General features: G+C 50.2%; 1 pseudogene; it reads right to left on the bottom strand.

Moving 5' to 3' along the window:
* Positions 1 to 1,774: 1,774 nt before the first annotated feature.
* On the bottom strand, positions 1,775 to 2,753 carry LOC144163724 (RILP-like protein 1; annotated as a pseudogene).
* Between the last annotated feature and the right edge of the window lie 2,191 nt (positions 2,754 to 4,944).

Here is a 4,944-nt window from a genome sequence, read left to right as displayed (position 1 = left end):
ACTTCAATGCTAAAGTAGGCAAGAATCAGGCTGGAGACAAGGCAGTTGGGAACTTAGGTCGGGGCTATAGAAATAGCAGGGGGGACCTACTAGTTGAGTTTGCAGCACGGTATAACCTACGCATAATGAATACCTTCTTCTGTAAACGGGAGAGTTGGAAGTGGACCTGGAGGAGCCCGAATGGGGAGCACAAAAATCAAATGACTTCATATTATGCGATAACCCCGACATCGTGAAGGATGTTGAAGTGTTCAGAAGGGTAAGTTGTAGGGACCACCATATGGTAAGATCTCGAATTAGGGTAGATTTGAGGAGAGACCGCAACAAGCTAGTACTAAAGAAGCCGAATAATTACCTAAAAGTAAGAAGTAAAGTTGAAGAATTCCGGGCAGCGCTGCAGAACCGATATTCAGCTCCTACCGAGGAAGCAGAGCTTACGACACAGGAAGCCAGCGACAACCTTACACGCATTATCAGGGAGTGTGCAGTAGAAGTCGGGGGCACGATGGCTAGACAGGATACTGGTAAACTTGCCCACTAGACGAAAAATTTAATTAGAAAAAGGGCAAACCATGACAATCTTTACCCCAGCTGACAGACGAACTAGCTGAGCTTTCGAAGTTAATCAATGAGGGTAAGACAGCTGACATAGGAAGTATAATATAGACAGGATTGAGTACGCTGTAAAGAACGCAGTAGCCTGAAAGCAGCGAAGGGGGGTCTTGGCGTGGGGAAAAGTCAGATGTATGCACCTTAAGATAAGCAAGGCGATGTCACCACAAATAGGGATAAAATGGTCACAGTTGCGGCGGAGTTCTACAAGGATCTGTACAGTAGCCGGGACATCCAGAACAATGCCGAACGCCAAAGTAGTTCAGAGGAGATAGACATCCCCCAGTAACGACCGAAGAGGTAAGGAAGGCTTTGAAACAAATTAAAGGGGGCAAAACACCTGGTGAGGTTCCGATAAGAGCAGACCTCTTGAAGAATGGCGGAGAAATGTTACTTTGAAACTGGCCAACCTGTATACGCGATGCCTATGACCGCGACTGTACCGGAATATTCGAGGAACGCGAACATCATCCTAATTAATGAGGGAGGTGACATGAAGCACTTGAAAAATAAGAGGCGACCAGCTTACTGTCAGTCGTCTACAAAAGTCTTACCAAGGTAATTGCTAACAGAATTTCTGTAACCTTACATTTGAGTAAACCTAAAGAACAACCAGTGTTGAAAACCGAGGAGCGGGCAAGGTAGAGGGAGGACCACTTTATTGTGTTAGCGGCCAGAATAGTTTTCAAAAAACCTAATGATGATGGCACGCGCCACTTCGTTCCCACCATACCCGCAGTTCATGTCAGGTTTGTCGTCGTCTTCTCGTCCCCGTCGCTTTAAATATGTAACAGGCTCCGGGCCGGCCAGATATGAAGCAACAGGCTGCAGCTGGGTGAAGGATCTTGACATTAGACCAGGACGTCTTGAGTCTTTAAATTGAATTTAAACAATGCACTGCCACAGAAAGCGCCCAGTTTGTCGCTGGTGTTTTGGCCAGTGGATATCCGCTGGTCACGGAATGTGTCATACACAAGCAATGCTCAGCAGCGCGAGGAGAAGAGCTTCGAAGTGTCACAGCAGAAGTCCAGAGTCCGGAGGGAAAAGCAAGGGAAGGCTCTGACAAATTCGAAGAAGGGTGCGATGTGATCGAGCCACTCCGGTGGCGGGCCTTGGGCGAGCAGACCCTTCAGAAGGCTCCCTGCCAGGCCACTCAGCGGCGTCATCCAGGCTTTACGCGGGGCCACAGGTTACTGGGAAATTTGAAACGTTCGGTCAAGATCTCTGAGCGGGGATCCTCCCCGGCCACGTGCAGGTTGTGCATCACGTACTGGAACAATTTCCGGATGTCCGAGGACATTCCCAGAGAAACACGCTTCTCTTCAGGTTGCTGGTTGATGAGTCCCTGGAAGGGCAGGTCTTCATCCTTCACTGTCGTCAGCAGGTCGGCTGGCCTGGTCAGAAGCAAGGTTGCCTCACGAGCCCACTTTGGTCTGTACAGGGCCAGCTCGTCTTCGAGATCACTAACACGTGCCTTGAGCTCGTTCCTCTCGAACAGGATGTGCTTCAGCTCGTCTGACGTGAAGCGCGGCCAGTTGGGGTCATCCAGATCGATGACCAACTTCCCCTTCATTTCCGCACAGGAGGCGTCCTCAGCGTGCAGCAGCAGGTCGTATTGGTCCCGGACGGTTGTGCCCAGCCGCTCCTGCAGTGCCTGTAGCTGACGCTGCTGGTCGTGCAGAAGAGCCTGCAGGTCTCCCCACTCGTCACACAGCTGCCGCATCTGCTGCTGCAGCCACCGGTTCCGCCGCCCCTGCTCCTGGCTTGCCTTCTGGCTCGCTTCCAGCTGCTGCTGCAGCGACTCAATGTCAGCAGCACTGGTGGCCATCTCCCTCTTGCATTGGCTCAGCTTGGCCGACTGTTTGTAAAACGCATCTCCGAGTCGATCAAGCACAACGATGTCATCGTCCAGCATCACGCTGTATGGTTGGCCATGCTTGGAACGGTGACTCTCTTTTTCCTTGAGCGAGCTGCTCAGCTTGGAGTTTTCGTCGTGCAGCCGATCGACACCGCCGCCAGTTCCTTCACTCCTGCCGCCAGACGTCCTCGCACTGCTCCATCTCGTTTTCAAGTCAGTTCCTCGGCGCATCCTTCTCTGAAACTTCGTGGTCTTCGTCTGTAAATTGTGGTTCATCTTTCATTCCGAGCTGTTCAATTTCCCAAAATGTCTTTAGCTGATGCGAGATTTCATGAGTAGACACTTGGAAGGTCTTAACCTCTTCCACTCTGCCGCTGTTGGTAACGCTCACGCTATTCCCGTGTAAAGTCCATCCAGAGCAGTGTTCACAGCAGTCAGCGATTCGTTCAGATGCTTGATATCTCCATTGACGAATGTCCAGTAAAAGTCGGTGCCAATTAGTATGTTAATGCCTGGGTCAGGCTCGATGTCGAATACGGCAACGTCAGCAAAGAAAAGTTAATCAACTTTCGTGAGTTGGAAAGCATGCTGCTCCATTACAGGGGAGAGGTTGTTACATATTTCTGGTACTTCCAGTGCTTCGACCTCCAAGGATCGGTTGTCGTACTGACTGTATAGCGTGACTCTGACCTTTCGATATTGTTTTCTTTGAAACGAAGAATTTTCGAACCCCGAAATGGTCAACAGTTCATGTCCGAACGATTCCGCCTTCAGACTTCGTACTGGAGATTGTGTAATAAAACTGCGCTGGCTGCCTCCATCAAAGAGGATTCTTACAAAACGTTTAGTTCTTGTGCCCTTGGCCCAAACAAGCGCTGTCTGCAGAAGAGCTGTTCGTTCTGTCTGGTCAGTCGTCGAGCAGGAAACGATGGTTACCTTATCTGGTAGTGCACGTTTCCAGTTGGGGTCGCACATGGATGATATGTGGCGTCCCCCGCAGTTTACACACTGCAATCTTCGCGCCGTTCTGCAGTCTTTGGCGCGATGAAACGGTTTCGCGCAGCCGAAGCAGTGACCTAGTTTTTGTACTTTGGCCCTTTTGTCCCCAATCGTTAACGAGCTGCGCAGGCCTCCGTCGTATGATCTGGGGTGTAGCAAAGAAGGCAAGTACCTGCGTTCTGATGAACCACCAGCATAGACGCCAAACCTTGAAAGGTGTCGCTGTTCAGTCTTCGCTGTGTTGACTTATAGGGAGGGTGCTTGTCACTTGAAATAGTCATCTCTGTAGATTCACGGCTTCGTACTTTGATATTCAAGATGTTGAGCAGCGACGACAGATCATCTTGCCGGTCTCCTTGCCCTTGCGTGGATGCCTTCTTGAGCAAGTGCTGGTGATACTTTCGTACAAGCTCTTTTGGCAGGCGCGGAATAACGCTGACTTCAGTAGGACACCGTGGGCATCAGTGTCAACTCCGAGGTTCTTTAAATAGCGCAAATGAGCTTGCAAATCCCCATTCAATCTTTGGATTCCTGCTAAGTCATCGCAGGACTCACTTTTTTATATTTAGTAGCTTGCTCATGAGGTCGTTTATTATTAGCGCCGTCTGGCCGAGTCGTTGCTTTAAAAGGTCAATTGTGGTTCCGTAGCTTTCATTTGTTGTTGGTAATCCGCTGATGACATTTTCGGCTTTTTTGTTAAGATAGCTGCGCAAATACTTCAATTTATCTACGTCTGCAAGCGAATCATTGCCGTGAATGGTAGACTCAAATTGGTCCCAAAAGGCAGGCCACTCCGCAATGTCTCCTTGAAATTTGGTCAGCTCTAGTTTGGGAAGTCTGACTTGAGCTCGTCCGTGTGCCACCACACCAATCGCGTGAGGAGCACTTGACGGTTGAGCTTTCGCTGCTTGTTCTGTGGACGTAGCTTGCACTGTGTACGAAAGAAGTCCTTCTGCACGAAGCTTGGTGAGGGCAATAGACTCTTGATAGTGGATTACTGAGGTCAACTCTTCTAAATCACCATCCTCAACAAGCCGCTCAATTTCTTCATCTAACGCGGTGAGTGGCCCTTCTTTAAACTTTAAAAGTCCAAGTTCAGCTCACCGGCAGAGATGGGTGTCGCGTCCATCAAGGTGTTGAGTTCGTTGATCACCCTCGTTGTGGCTGCTCGAAGATGCGCCCGTTTCTGTTTCAACCGATCCATGGCGTTGCTGTGAACGGGTTTGGTGGTGTCGATCTCGAACCGCTGGTCTACGCTGGCCCTGGTTCTCTTCAGTAGGCTCGCTGTTCGATGGGGTCTCGAACGGTAGGATTTTACATCCTGCTCGCGGCACCAATTCCGTTGAAAACCGAGGAGCGGGTGACGTAGAGGGAGGACCACTTTATAGTGCCAGCGGCCAGAATCGTTCGCAAAAAACATACTGACGATGGCACCCGCCACCTCGTTCACCCCATACCCGCAGTTGATGTCAGGT

The sequence above is a fragment of the Haemaphysalis longicornis genome, unplaced genomic scaffold, assembly GCF_048455015.1.
Source record: "Haemaphysalis longicornis isolate Haplotype H1 unplaced genomic scaffold, Haemaphysalis longicornis Haplotype H1 scaffold_13, whole genome shotgun sequence".
Classification (NCBI taxonomy): Eukaryota; Metazoa; Arthropoda; class Arachnida; order Ixodida; family Ixodidae; genus Haemaphysalis; species Haemaphysalis longicornis.
This window is presented reverse-complemented; position numbering and strand designations above follow the sequence as displayed.